The sequence below is a fragment of the Amphibalanus amphitrite genome, unplaced genomic scaffold (genome assembly GCF_019059575.1).
Source record: "Amphibalanus amphitrite isolate SeventyFive unplaced genomic scaffold, NRLGWU_Aamphi_draft 000633F_arrow, whole genome shotgun sequence".
NCBI lineage: Eukaryota > Metazoa > Arthropoda > Thecostraca > Balanomorpha > Balanidae > Amphibalanus > Amphibalanus amphitrite.
The window spans coordinates 80,580-96,594 of NW_024882127.1; the positions used below are offsets into that span (position 1 = coordinate 80,580).

At 47.5% G+C, this 16,015-nt stretch overlaps 1 protein-coding gene and 1 long non-coding RNA gene across 3 annotated transcripts in view; one reads left to right on the forward strand and one right to left on the reverse strand.

Moving 5' to 3' along the window:
* Nucleotides 1-16,015, forward strand: part of LOC122363674 (A disintegrin and metalloproteinase with thrombospondin motifs 7-like) — an 81,024-nt gene that overhangs the window by 1,707 nt on the left and 63,302 nt on the right. The gene's annotated exons all lie outside the window — the stretch shown is intronic.
* LOC122363675 lies at nt 609-2,556 on the reverse strand. Its single transcript, XR_006253406.1, has 2 exons — nt 2,372-2,556; nt 609-1,276 (listed from the first exon to the last, which is right to left on the reverse strand). It is a non-coding gene; the product is annotated as an uncharacterized LOC122363675 (long non-coding RNA).

Genomic DNA, 16,015 nt, shown 5'->3' on the forward strand with positions numbered 1-16,015 from the left:
AATTCCCATTGTACTGCGCGACCGCCCGAAAGTGCTGCCACCTATCGAGCAAACTGATCCCTGCTAAGGACAGCCCGCCGCCGCCGCCCAGTCAGGCAGCGGCCGATACCAGCAAAGTCCGAAAATGACCGGCAAGTTACATGGCCTTAACCAGCCGCGGCTAAGTTGGGCATCGGCCAACAGTGTCGGGTCCCGAAAGAGTGGTACAGGGCGGTTCCATAGACTCTCTATCGTTTTGGAAAGAATGGTGTGCATGGGTCGTTTGCCGAGCGCGACTGGCTGATTTTACCTCAGCACGTCGTATTGTTAGCTCTCATGGCCAGGCCAGGCGCCTTCTGCCTGCAAATACCTTCGATCAAACGACTTTGTCTATCACTCGGGTTGCCCTCTTGCTGATCATCTTAAGCATTCGGACTCAGTCGTCGGCACAGGGAATGTGCCGTTCGCCGTGAAACATCCGAATCATTACTACAGCCATTTTGACTGACTTATAAAGATCAAGACAAATGCTGTCATATCGATTAACGAACATCTGCATCATTTAAAATTTCTTTCAAGAAGCATTCCAGGATTATAGGCTTACCATACGCCGTTTCGTTAAAAAACTGTTTCCGTATTGAACTTATATTTGCCGTCGCATGAGCGAAATGCATACTGAGTAGAGGCTGAAACCGACTCTTTCCGCAGTCAGAAATCATGTGCGAGACCGAGAGCCTATTCAAATAAACCCCGGTCGCACTCGCATCCATAGCACGCACCTACTTGCGTGTGATTGATGCTATTGCAACTTAATGAATTTCGCGTGCGATTTCCTAGTCTGTTCCGGTCTGAGGTTCAGAATTTAACACAGGTTCAAATGACAACTAAGGTGAAAGATGACACACAATGTTTACAATACATAGACTGATAGGAAGTCTTCGAGAAACGACGTGCCACATGCCTACTAAACGGTGTCGTAGCACCAAGTTGGTTTCCAATTCACATCTCCCACCAGAGTATATCGGGAATAAATGCAAACACGATAATGCACACGAACGCATTATCCGCTCAATGGGTATGCCCATAGGTATGTTAGTCAGTTACACACGCTGTGATAACTTAAACAATTTTCGGTCGAGCCAGTTCACAGTTCACACCCCGTCCGCCTGCTGCCGTCACGTCACACGTGTCCGCAGCGGGCGTGCACCTGCGAGTGCGTGCATCATAATTCACATCACAAATCACAGGATGCCAATTCAAGTCAGCACACCGTGAAAACTGAACCCATCTCTTTGATCTGAAACAAAGATAGAGAGAGGGAAATTAGATACCTGAGCATACCATAATGAAATGGAGAGCGAGGGCATTCCAAGGCAAACTGTTTCCCCACAGGCCACAACATCACCAAAAAGTATTTTACATTGCAATGATGTTGAGCAAAAAAAAAAAAATAATAATAATACCTTGACAGGATACTACCTAACAAAAGTACCCAAAAGCTTAACACCTCATCTGCTAGGCTTACATAGTTTAAAACTTTGATCTTACTTAAATCTATCTGATATCTACACAGTTTGTCTAGCACTCGTTCTAAAAAAGTGATTGTTATATATCATTCAATGGAGGGAAGCTCACAAACTTCTTCGTACAACTCTGGACCTTTCGACTTTTGAGAAAAGAAGGAAGCTGATGTCAGGGACCAGGGTCGGCACTCTTTTGTGGTTGACACTGGCTGCCGTTAGGCTTTCTTTTTACTGTCAAATGGTTCAGTTTTTCAGGCTGAGAACATGATTTATTTAAATGTGTTTTTTGATCCAATATCATTCAACTCTACTTTTGAAATCAGGGCATTGGCAAATGGCAAGCAGGTTATAAAAATTAGCTGAAATGACATGATGCCAGTTAACTGCTCTTGAGTCCTGAAGTGTGTTGCACTCTAGTCAGCCGTTCAGAGAAATACGTAGGAAACTGATATGGGTGAGCAGTGAGTAGGTACTGAGCAGTGAGCAGTGGACCAATTTATAGGTACACTAACTGATTTTGCCAAACTAAAAACTTATCAAAAACTTAAGCAATTCACAACTAACAATGCATCATCCACCACCTATCATGCGCTACCAAGACCGAAATTGTGACACAAACAAAACCATGGCTATATCATCAGCGGCATGTATAAGCTTGAGATATGATGTGTCAAACATATAACAAACATATAAAGAACATAAAATTGAACATATAAATAAGTGATTAACCAATTACGGCCCAAATTATATGATTTTTGACGACATACGGCGAGAAGCAATGTGCGCCAGTATCGTCAACAGCCCCTCTTTACAGTAATATCTTAGGCCACTCAGACCTTCCAACCATAAGAAAACCTTACCAATCTTACCTTGCCATCTTCCTGCATCTTCTGAAACCTTCCAATCTGCTCCAAAGGGGCTTAACTTTTCAAAAAACAACGCAAACGACCTTACGACGCGACGCCGACCATTGTTTTGAATAGCACCCGCTCCCCCGCGTCCTTAGCGCTCGACACCACTGCCACCTAGCGGTGGTCGCAAACATCGAGGAGTTGCCGATCCAGTATCTACTTCATCCATGGCCCGGCCAACCGACCGACAGCAGGATCGCGGAAGGTGGAGCGCTAGTGTATCACCGCAGAGGTGCAGTTTGGGGACTGGAGAGCCTTGAGTGCTTGAACAGAAAACTGAGGTCTGGTGGGTCCCAGACACGACTGCCAGGATATCGGCGAGATTATGTTGATTGATGTTGATGAACCGTATATGGCAACACGTTTTTATTTTAGAGTAAGCGAGAAAACTTTGCGTTCGGAGACATTGTTTTGATGGGTTCATAGAAAATGGTTCATGCATGTAGTTGTCACGCACGCCTCGTGTCATGCTGACATGTTGAACACCTGGTACGTGTTTCGCTCGCGAAAGTTACGTTTGATTAGTTGAGCGTCAATCACTGTGTGTGATTTAGATATTCATTTTGGGCAGTGTTTTAGAGGCGCGATTGCGTCAGCTGGCCGACGCGTGGCAGGTATACTAAAACCTTGGTTGTTTTGTTTAGAAAAGGTGAGCCACGCCCCGCGCTGAATGTGTGAAGATATAGAGGGTACGGCTGCTATAGTAATTTAAACCCACGGGCAGATGTGGTAATTTCATTTTTGTTGTGTTGGTTGAAAACTGTAGAAGCCGTCAGTCATGATTGCAAGCTGAATACATGGCCAGCGATACATTTAAATTACTATAGCCATTCGGTTTGAAGTTTGAGCAGCCAGTTCAAGCTACAGTGTGGTTTGTTGGAAATTCTGACTTGATTTTCATGAAAGGCCGTGTTGTTTTGATTGCCTAGTCAAGCTGGCAATGAGTTGTGTCAAGACAGATGTTGTGATGAGTGATGCGGCAAAGTTGGCTCGCTGCCAAGACAAGGTGAATGCCTCTCAAAAAGTGCAAGATGTGGAGAAAAGGTTCTAATGTTGATGTTTAATCTAATGGTGTTCTGTTCCTGAAAAAGTATATCCTTGTGGTGTCACATTTTACTTGTCATTGAAAGTTTGCTCTGGTAAAGCTCAGTTCACGTATTGAAGTCTCTAAAATGGAGAAGGAAAAGCTGAAGTTAAGGACGTCAGCAAAGAGAGCTTTTACTAGGCTAAACAATGACATCACAGAAACTATTGAGCAGGAAGGTGATTTTGAACTCATTACAGAGATGTTTCAAAATCTGAAGGAAGCATGGGCTAAAGTGCAGGAACAGCATGAACAGTATGTGAGTTTTCAAGACGAAGAGGATGATGACTGGCTTGAAGATGTGTACCAAAAGTTCAGTGAAACTCAGAAGAAGTTTTTCTGTGCTAAGAAAGAAGAAGAAGGGAAGAAGGCAGAGGCAGTGAGGAAGGAACAGAGAAGCAAAATCCAGCTGAAGCCTGTTGATTTACCAAAGTTCAGTGGAAAAGTGAGAGATTACCCTCGGGGCATTCCACGTCAAATCGAACAAAAATCGGCTGTTTTGCACCTTACCATCAGCGATTTCATTATAAATTTGTGAGCGAGTTCCTGTGTCGCCCCGAACATTACATTGATGTTTTTTGCACATTCTGACCACAGGTCTTCTAAATATAGGGCATCAAATTTTTACAAAATGTTGCATCTTTATATTTTTGAACGACCATAACTTTGGTTGTACTTGGTTGATTTGAATGAAATAAACCTTACTGTTTAGGTAATTTCTTAAGCATTTGTTAAGAATTGCACCTACTTAAATATATGACCTTGAAATTTGCTTAACTCTGTTCTTAAGCACAAAAATTGAAATAGCAAAAAACACGTCACCTTCGATTTGGCTAATTTTCATATATTTTATTGCCTACCATATTCTTAACAACCTGTGAAAAAATTAGAGTGGGCCATTCATAAGTTTTGAAGAAAATGGCACATATGCAAACGTATGTTAGCACGCGCAGTGGAGGGGGAAGAGTGAATTTCGCCCCACCCCTCCTGTTTTTCGCCAATATCTCATAGTATTAATGCGAAATTAATTATAGCTACCTGTCCAAAATTGAATTGCACACCTCATCGTGCAAGCAAGAAGAAAATCGGTTCACAACTGTTCTAGTAATAGCGGTGTAAAGTGAAACATCCTGTCGCCGCGGCGACACGGCGACTCGGCAGCCGGCGCCGACCGCTAGCCGCCGCCTGAATTGTAGACTGTGCCGGGACGAAACGGAACGGTTCCGTCTTTACATCGCGCTCCTTACCGCTGATTACGTTCACTTCGCGTCAAATTTTGTGAGAAGACTAAGAAATGTACAGGCAATCTTATGGTGTAAGAATTTTGAAAATCAGTTGGTAAACAATTGAAATATGAGCGTGTAAACACAAAATTGTGATTGCTGCGTTTCCCGCGTCGGCCGATCCCGCCTCAGCCGGCGACATGTTACTCTTAGCAGGTCTCTAACTGCCATATTTATTATTGGATTAACTAGAAATTCCCCATACATACTCAAAAATGTATATTCTTTCGTATAGGGAAGATAAAAAGACGTAAAGATATCGTTGCGTGATAATGTTTTCGTTGAATTTTTGGCTTCATGATGCATTTCCACACGGCTCAAAATTCACCGCAAAATACCGTTTGCCTGAGACACTTTTACTATGGAACTTGAATGCTTGACTACGATGACTATGTATTTCCATTATCGCAGAGTTTGGGATATCACTAATCAGCAATCATTCATTTCAGAAAGTGTACACAAGCAAGCATGTCTTGACTCTGTCTTTCAAGGTCACGCGCGGTTGCGTGATGTTGATGCATGAAAACGGCGTTTACCGCGAGAGTTATGAATGGCCCACTCCAATTTTTTCACAGATGGTTAGGAACATTGTGACGGACATAATATGTAAAAATTACCCGAATCGAAGGTGACGTGTTTTTTGCTATTTAAATTTTTCTGTTTTAATTCAAGGTCAAATGCATTTCAAGGTCACTTCAATTAAATTTTATAATTAAAAATCAAAGCCTTATCAATTGCCTACAAGACCCTGTTAATATCATTTTGATACCAGAAAAGGAACCAGAGTTATAGACATTTAAAAAATTGATGTGTGGCATTTTTGGCTATATTCGATGACCTATATCTCAACGATACTTTATCAAATTTCGAAAATATTATACGTAACTCAGTTTTGAACCATGCCCAGTCTGCCTACAAATTTTCAGAAAAATCGAAGGGGATGACGGATTTCGGTGTTTGATTTGACGTGGAATGCCCCCCTCGCTTCAAAGCTGACTTCTTGAAGTATGTGCTTCCACACGCAGATGAAGAAGCAGCCGCATTCACACTGCGCATGTGTCTCTCTGAAGATGCACGGGACAAGGTGTCACTGTTAGATGAAGTGAAGGACATGATGGACAAACTCGATGAGGAATATGGGGATCCATCTGCACTGACCGATCTGGTGATGAATGAGATCAAGAGGTTTGACATGAAAGGAAGCAGGAAGCTGATTGATTTCATCGATGTTGTTGAGAAGGCGTACTTTGATCTCAAGAATCTGAACATGGAGAAAGAGATATCGAACACGACCATTGTCAGCATCATTGAGATGAAGCTGCCAGAAGATGTGAGAAGAAAATGGGCTGAACGAGTGAACATGGATGACAGTCCTGTAGACAAATCTGACAAATTCCCTCACTTGTTAAAGTACCTGTTAGAAGTCAGAAGAACAATGAAGTATCTGTCTGCGGACCTGAGGGATCCTGTCCCAGCTGCCAGGAAAGGTCAGGTTCACAACATGATGTCCAACAATGCGACGGCAAAACCAAGAGCGACAAAACAAATGTGTTGGTTACATAACAGCAGCACTCACTCCATTGAGGAATGCAAGGTGTTTTTGAACATGAACATGGAGAGAAAACAGCAGGTGGTGACAGAAAATGGAGTGTGCCGAAGCTGCTTGAAGCGTGGCCACAGGCAGCAGGAATGCAGAATCAGGAAGAGGTGTGAGGTCAGGAACTGTGCAGGAAACCACCACTCTCTTCTGCACCTGGAGAAGAAAGCCACAGGAGCTGCCTCAACTGTGATGGTGGCTACAGATGCAAGTGAGGACATTTGTTTACTACAGATCATGGAAGTAGAAAGTGTCCAGAGGACAAAGCTGAGTGTTCTATGGGATGGGGGAGCCACTATCAGCCTCATCCGGAATGAGCTTGCTGAAGAGCTCGGACTGGTTGGGACGCCCTGTCAGCTCTCTGTTATGGGTGTCGGCTGTGTCCGGAAAGTGATTCCCTCTAAGAAGTACATCCTTCCTCTGGTGGACACACAGGGAGAAGTGGTTGAGATTGTGGTGTATGGGATTGAAAAAATCTCTGGTGCCATAGACCCAGTGGACGTGAGTAGGATCAAGGAGCTGTCTGATCTTCACATCAGGAGACCGACTGGAGAAGTGGATGTGCTGATCGGATATGAATATGCTGGATATCATCCAACAGTTCAGGATTCAGTGGGACATCTGCTGGTGCTGGAAAGCAGGTTCGGGAGGTGCCTCGGAGGATCTCATCCGAAGCTGAGAGATCTAACAAGAAGAGTGCACCCGCAGGGTCAAATTCTGCACATACGAGCAGATGAGATAACCTTGCAGGACTTCTTCAGCACTGAGTCCCTGGGAGTGCAGTGTTCACCAAGGTGTGGAGGATGCCGCTGTGGACGTTGCCCGCCTGGAGGAAAGGACTACACTCTCAAAGAAGAGCGCGAGCTGAAACTCATCGAAGAGGGCCTGAGCTACGATCCAGAACAGAAATGCTGGGTAGCCAAATACCCCTGGATCAAGGATCCAAAGCAGTTGCCAGACAACAGGATGACGGCAGAAGCCATCATGAAGTCAACTGAAAAGCGACTGAAGAGGAAGCCAAAGCATGCCAACGTGTATCAAGCTCAAATCGAAGACATGGTACAGAGAGGAGCTGCGAGAAAGTTGACTGAAGAAGAGCTGAGAAGCTACAACGGTCCAGTCCACTACGTCAGCCATCACGAGGTCATCAAACCTGACTCCAAGTCGACGCCATGTCGCATTGTCTTCAACGCCTCAGCAAACTACAAGGGTCATGTTCTTAATGACTACTGGGCGAAGGGACCTGATCTGCTGAACAACCTTCTTGGAGTACTGCTCCGGTTTAGAGAGAGATACGTCGGAGTGACAGGGGACGTTAAGAAGATGTACCACTCGGTAAGCATCTCGACCCTTGATCAACATATGCACAGGTTCCTGTGGAGAGACCTGGAAGAGCGTCGCAGCCCTGACACCTATGTGATGACGGCAGTCTCGTTCGGCGACAAGCCAGCTGGAACGATCGCCACACTGGCGTTACGGAAGACTGCTGTGATGGGTCAGGATGAGTTCCCTGAGGCTGCGAAAGCCATCATCCGAAACACGTACATGGACGACGTACTCGTCAGCGTCGACTCAAGGAAAGAAGCTGTCAAGTTCACAAAAGAAGTTGAAGAGCTGCTAGACGCAGGAGGGTTCAAGATGAAGAACTGGATCGTCACAGAGAATCCGAATCAAGAAGACAGAGACGGCGCAAGCGAAGACGTCCAGAGGAAAAGACGAGACCGTCAGCAAGAAGAGCTGAGTGCAGACGCTAAGGCGGCGAAGTGTGCAAACGAAGAGCTTGAGAGGACAAACGAATCTGAAGCGAAGAGAAGTCAAGCCAAACAGGAAGAAACCCCAAAGAGTGGTCCACCGAGAAGCGAAGAGGGCACACATGTGAAAGGGGACGAAGAAGAGAAGGGGCCAAGTGAGAAAGGCCGCAGAAGAGAAGATGCAGCGAACCGAGAAAGTCCTGAAGAGAAGTCTGGGGAAGGGAAGTTCTTGAATTCAGATACTCAGGAACAAAAGGTCCTCGGAGTAAGATGGGACAAGGGACAAGACTGCTTCTGGTTCAAGGTTGGGCTGAACTTCTCGCCTAAGAGCAGAGGTGTTAAGATAGGTCCTCCCTTAACTCTGTTTCAGCTGCCTCAAGGTGTACCTAGCGTGCTGACGAAGAGGATGGTGCTCGGGCAGGTGAACAGCGTCTATGATCCGCTAGGACTGGCTTCACCGTTCCTGATCAAGATGAAGGTTCAGTTGAGAAACCTGTGGAGCGAAGCGAAGCATCTGGACTGGGACGACCCTCTCAGCGACATCATGCGAGACGAATGGGTGAGCCTGTTCCGCGAGCTGTATGAGATGGAGAAGATCACCTTCCCAAGATCAGTGAAACCTGAAGGTGCTGTCGGAAACCCGTCTTTGATCATGTTCAGTGACGGATCCAACGATGCCTACGGTACCTGTGCCTACGCGCGTTGGGCACTCACGGACGACACCTTTGCCTGCAGGCTGATCTGTGCCAAGAGTAGAGTGGCACCCTTGAAGCGTCAGACAATCGTTCGGATCGAGCTGTGTGGAGCTGTGCTAGCTTCCAGGCTCGCCAAGTTCCTGCAGCAAGAGATGGAAGTCACATTTGAAACTGTGATGTTCCTGGTGGACTCAGAAATAGTGAGATCAATGATCCAAAAGGAATCGTATGGCTTCAACACCTTCACAGCGGTCAGGGTCGGAGAGATCCAAGAAAACACCGACCCCTCTAAATGGTTCTGGGTTGAAGGAAAGCAAAATGCTGCAGACTGCATCACGAGGGGAAGCAAGCCGAGTCAGCTCGGCCAACACAGCGTCTGGCAAGAAGGGCCGAAGTTTCTCCAGACACCGATACCGGAGTGGCCGGTGAAGCAGACGTCAGTCCAAGATCTGCCTGAGAGGAACGAAGTGATCCTGACCCTCGCGTGTGAGCGCCGAGACGGCCTGGCACAGCGAATCGACATCACTCGACATTCGAAGTACTCGAAACTCCTCAGAGTGACAGCAAGAGTGTTGAGCATGTATAGCAAGGAACCAGCTATCACGTTCAGAAACGCTGCACGAGCACCAGACTGTGCTGCGCTGGAAGCCGCCGAAGTCTTCTGGGTCAAAGAAGCGCAGACGACCATCATGGACGGCTTCAAGAACGGCAAGTTCAGACGCCTCCGCCCCCGGATGCGTGAAGACGGGATCGTGACAGTAGGCGGTCGCATGCATCAGGAGGAAGCCACCTACAATCAACAGGAGCTGCCTCTACTTCCTGCCAGCCACCGTCTGTCCCTGCTGTATGTACAGCATGTCCATAACCAGGGCCACCTGGGAGTCTCAGCAACGGCAAGTAAAGTACGAGAACGATTCTGGATCGTGAGCTTGACGCGGCTCACAAAGTCTGTGCGCTACAAGTGCGTCACATGCAAGAAACTCGACAAGCGAACGGAAGAGCAGATGATGGGATCGTTACCAGCTGAGAGGCTGAAACCGGCGCCTGCTTGGACCTATACATCGCTCGACTACTTCGGTCCATTCTGGATCCGCGGTGAAGTAAACAAGCGCTCACGCGGAAAAGGCTACGGAGTCATCTTCAACTGCTTGCTGACAAGGGCGGTACATCTTGATTTGGCAGCAGACTACTCGACGGCAGGATTCATGCAAGTGTTCAGTCGTTTCACATCGCTGCGTGGATACCCCTCCGTCATGTACTCGGATCCCGGGTCACAACTGACAGCATCCAGCAAGGAGCTTCGCGCTGTCACACAAGGGATCGACCGAGATACGCTTCAGGCTCAGGGATCGAGTCACGGTCTGACATGGAAGTTCAGCGCTCCGGATGCCCCATGGCAAAACGGCTGCTCAGAGGCTCTGATCAAATCGGTGAAGCGAGCACTTCAGAGTGTCATCGGAGAGCAGGTGCTAACGTTCCCGGAGCTCCAGACCGTGCTCTGCGAGGTAGCGAACCTACTGAACGAGCGGCCAGTAGGACGACATCCAAAAGACATCGAGGACGGTACTTACCTCTGTCCGAACGATCTCCTACTCGGGCGAGCCAGCGGCAGAGCGCCCTCCGGGCCCTGGTGTACTTCAGCTACATCGGCTCAGCGACTGGTCTTCGTCTGGAGACTGGTGGACGACTTCTGGAGAAAGTGGACGAGGGACTACTTTCCGTCCCTGCTGGTGTGTCCTAAGTGGCACACTGAGCGTCGTAATGTGTGTATAGGTGACATTGTTATGTTACAGAGTTCGAACGTACTGCGCGGCACCTGGCGTCTGGGTCGTGTGACTGCGGTGTTCCCCGGCCGAGACGGCCGGATAAGGACGGTGAACGTGCGGTGCGGCTCCAGTGATGGCAGCGGAGCGTCGCGCTCTGCCGGATGTGTGGAGCTGACTCGTCCAGTCCGGAAGCTCGTCGTACTGCTTCCGGTGGAAGAGAGCTGTGCTGCTGACTGAGTGTATCAGCGAACTGGTATGTAGAGAACCAGCGGGCGGCGGAGTGTTTCGCTCGCGAAAGTTACGTTTGATTAGTTGAGCGTCAATCACTGTGTGTGATTTAGATATTCATTTTGGGCAGTGTTTTAGAGGCGCGATTGCGTCAGCTGGCCGACGCGTGGCAGGTATACTAAAACCTTGGTTGTTTTGTTTAGAAAAGGTGAGCCACGCCCCGCGCTGAATGTGTGAAGATATAGAGGGTACGGCTGCTATAGTAATTTAAACCCACGGGCAGATGTGGTAATTTCATTTTTGTTGTGTTGGTTGAAAACTGTAGAAGCCGTCAGTCATGATTGCAAGCTGAATACATGGCCAGCGATACAGTACGTTTAAGTCTGTACCTACACTTCTCGTTATATTTAACCAGCCGCAGACTTGCGGTTTCGCGTTCTCTGTTCATAAATCGTACTCCTCTCGAAGGCTGACAGACTACACCCGCTCCAAAGCCGATTTGGTGTGACAGGTTCTATGTTCGGTTGTTTATCGATTGCGGTGTCCGTTCAGCGCCATGGCCCTGTCAGTTTCTGTCCGAGGAGAACGGAGCTCGTGCTCAACAGGCCGTGTAAGGCACACCCCTCGACAAAACAATGGCACGGTCCCGTGCACTGTTCTGGGAGATTCACTACAGAGGAGTGAGTACTGTTACTGCTGAATGATTGCATAAGATGTTTAGGAGATATGAGTCTCAATGAACCTTCTCAGTCTCAATGGGATGTTTGGTTTCATCATTGCAATGTTAACATGATTGGCACTAGTGAAGTGATCGATTATCCATTCTTCGATGTCACAGTGACTAATTTATCTGTCCTCTAATCCGTATGTAATTAACAATCCCTGTTCTAAAAGCCATAATAAAATTGGCTGTGATATGTCACGTTTGCTGTAAGTTCTCTTCTCGTGACCTTTAAAGGGACCCTCCCACCTTAACATTAGATTTGAGTTGAGATAGCCAAAATGGGGTCCCTGGCTCACAATTACCGGTTTCGGCACTCACAACATCGAGAAATGCCTTAAATCGGAAATATTGAATTTCAAAATTGCAGCATTTTGATTCAGAGGGGCTAATGCTTAGGAATACCCCTCTGAATGTGTGACGTCAGCGCAAATATCTAACGATTTTTAAATGTTTGACTAAAACGTTTTGTAGCACGCGGTGGTATATGCTATTTGCGCGCAACATCTGCCGCAAACGCCGCACTTCTAAAATAAAGTCGCTAGAAACAGCGGAGATCCCAAAAAAGTAAACAAAAGTAAAAGTCTAATATCTTGAAAACCGGTGAATATTTTTCGGTGAAATTTGGTAGATATTCGTTTTCGCTCTTTGTGAACCGAGCGACATCACTTTCATGCCAATTCATAAACTTTTTTGAAGGTGGGAGGGTCCCTTTAAAAGTATACTTTTTGATTAGTCGTAAATTCTGCCATTGCTTGGTGCAAAAAAGACTGTGCTCGCTTCATGATTCGCTGAAAAAAATGATAAGCACTTGAACGTTCACCAAGAGTTTAACCCGCGCCCGGCTGGGGGTCCTGGATTTCCACGCCCTGCTGGGGGGGGGGGGGTGTCTGAACACCCCCCTTCTAACTCGGCTCCTGGGCCACGTAGCGATACACGGAAGGCGGCGTTCGAAAGAGCGCCAAAAATAATGACGAAATCACTTCGGTCAATTTTTTGGTCAGGTCAAAGGTCAGGTCACCAGAGGTCATTGAAGGCAAAATTTTGCCGATTTCCAGGTCGAATGTCGACAATTTCCAAGAAGCCAACGCATAACTCGGGAACCAATAGAGCTACAGCGCCGCGGAAAAGCGCATTCGATAGCCCTATTAACATCCTTTCTGAGTAATTCTCTCAGATTTGACCTAACGTCATCGGTTTTGTCTGCAGGGAGCAAAAACTGCAAAAATAGCCGATTTTTCGAAAACAATTTTTCTGCAATAACGGTTGACCCAAGCCTTGTACGAGCTTACTTTTACCGGCATCGAGTTCCTCTCGTCAAGACGCATCGAATGAACAATAACTTGACCTTGAAAGGTCAACTTGAAAATTTGACCTCAGGTCAAGGTCATGACCTGACCGGAAAGGGTCATGTTGCATATCAGTCGATCCGTATCGTCAAGCTGAACACATCTAAAGGCGTTTTCATCGCTCTAGCATGCCTCTATCAAAAGCTATTTGCGAAAAACTGTTAGATACCATTCGTGACCTAAGATGACCTCAGGGGCATGAACAGGGGTCACAGACACCAGTTTCATGTTCAGTAAATCTAAACCACTTGTAATTCAGTGTTTGGGAGTGTTTATAATGTCATTTGTCCACAAGAGGCGCATTTCAATTTTCTCCCATTGACTTATAATGGGGAGGTCGCAAAATTGACCTGACCTTAGGTCATCGATATCAAAATTCTGAGATATACATTTTGTACATGCTATTGCTCTTAGCAATCGCTAAAAGTTTCTAAGCGATCGGTCACTCGGTGTAGCTATGGCAGACATTGAAACTTTTTGTGAGGTGAGGTCACCTCAAGTGACCTGGTGACCTGACCTTGAATGACCTTGGTCTGAACTTTTCACAACATGTGTAAAATTGACGTATGATAAGGTGTACTAAAAACAGCGGTGAGATATTCGCGAAAAACCACAAAGGGGGTGTTCAAACACCCCCCCCCCCCCCAGCAGGGCGAGGGTTTTAAGGTGTGCTTCTTGAGGCTGGAAATTGTATTTTAGGAGTTCCATCTGAAGGCATTTATGATATGCGTTGACCTATATGGTACTGGATCGATGATTCTGCATTGCACTTGTCATAACGCAGCTTCGGTTCCACTCTGGCTATCAGGAATGATGTGAATTCGCAAACCGAGCGAATCGGACGAAAGTATGGCATGCATTATGCGGCTATATGGGCTAAGATATACTCTGCGGATACGCTGAATCTCGACTACGATCGGATTGTCCCTCTTCTCTCCTCTCCCATTCAGACGATGGCCGTTCGGGCCCTCCGTTTCACAACGGGTCTCACGTGCGGCATGCAGATGGGAGTCGGCGCCGGTCACGTCTACGCCGCCCGCCGGGCGGGGGCGGCGGCGGCGGTGTGGGCGGCTGCTGCGTTTGGCGGGGGCGGGGGCGACTAACGCCAGTCGCCGTCGCAGTCTGGCGCCGCTTTTTACGCCGCCACTCGGGGTTGAGGCGGGCGACGGACACGCGCTAGGAATGTGTAAATATTGTCGGAGCGCACTGGTCGCGGCGCGCCCGGCGCCTTTGTGGGGTCTCTGGTGCCGCCTATGGCGCCGCTAATGGGACAAGCGTGACGCCTGTTGACTTCATTGCAGTCCGCGGCGGCCGCTTTATCACAGTCCGCAATGACGCCGGACTATCGCATTCATCGATGCATAATATATTTTCCTTGACGGGTTTAACGATTTAGGAGCATTTCGAAGTTTACGCAACACTGGAGTTCACCTGTATTAGTCTGCGAAATTTTGTTGTGTTAATTTATTCGACAGAGTACTGGCACCGTTCTTCTGAACATCTTCCCATGCTTTATCCGACCAGTTTCGGAGAGAGTCGTGATCGCCTCTTACATCTCAAATCCCTGCGTTAAACCGTCTGTTGCAGCCACTCCTTGGTGTTTCCTCAGGCAACGGACCGACGGGCACGGGCACCTCGCATGTGTTCTCTGAGGTCTTAGGTCACGGGTTCCTTGTTACTTAGCTTTCCACGTGTCTGTATACACTGTTGTGCTCTCGTACAATGATTGCTTACGTTTGTTTACCAGATGAATGTCTTAGAAAAGCTCATTGCACGTTTACTTTGAAGTCGGCTCCATTACAAAGGAAGCATTGTGGTGCTGATGCTGTTGTATTAGGAAGGCCAATATCGTCTTGCTGTTAAAACACCGCATTGCTTGGTTTATTGAATCCTGCAATCGTTGATGCAATGCTCGGAATTGCAACCTTACTCGTCCCGTTTTCACGAACAACCGATATGTTTTCGGATGACACTGAGGTGCCAATCGTTATTTTCTTGTGTTCTTACTTCTACCTACCTAGACATGTTTCCCGAAGTGTTGGTCAAGGTCGAAAAATTGCTTTACGGACTTCAATCTTTTTGTCCTGTAGCGTTCGACAAATAGTTGTTTGTAATTTGTTGCCAGTTTATTGTTGATATGGATCAGAAGACATCCGCGCTTGGCTCAAGGCGCCACCGGCGCGGTGTCTATTCCTCTCAGGGGGCCTGGGGTGCTCGTAAAAGCAGCCGGCGCCTCTGTGGACTGCAGTGAGTAATGACGCCGTGGGCTGTAATAGTGACAGCTTTCTAGCCACACTAATCGCAATCGAGAGCACGGCCCGTTTATTTGCTCTGCGAGGTCGTTTAAATGCCAGCTGGAGTGACAACAAACAGACAGTCACTCTGTGCAAACTTCATCGTATGAATGAAATGCATGGTGACTAATGCATTTGTCAAAATGATGCCGATTGCTGATAAACTGATGTGTGTTTTGACGACGTTATTCTAAATATTGATAAACATGTTGGTTATTAACTTGTGGGGTTCAGGATGACCTCTAATTTATCAATGTGTCATTCACTAGGCCTACAAACATTAATTGATTCAGTCAGATCGCTGCTTCACAGTTTTATAGCTATGTTGATGGACGGCGTCTTCATTCTGATCTAAATGCGCAGGAAAGTTACGAAACTCTCACCCAGGTGAATGGTTGTAGTGGCGACAGGTATGAATTACCAATTATATCACAATGGATAACAAAACCGAAGAAGGATAACGAGCTCAGGGATATAGATCAACCCCAGCTCGAACTGCTACTGTAATCCTTGCGAAATACAATGCAAAGGCGAACCCCGCACGTTTACCTGGCCAGTCGGCAAGAACTGTCCCATCGCACAGTGCCTGGGGCCAAATAGCCTGCGGCTGTGACACACGGCGGGTTCCCCGAACTGCTGGGGACGGGGGAGGCGGGGAGGCGGGCGGGTCTCCACCGTCTGGTGACGGGACGGCACGCGGGGAGGGAGGAGGAATGGCCCGGCCTCTGATGAACTGCCGACCGTCGAGTGGAGGATGGCTCCGACGCCACGGACGATGGAGCTGGCGCCGGTCGCCGGCGGCGCTGTCGGCGCCGGCGGCGGTGTCCCTGGGGC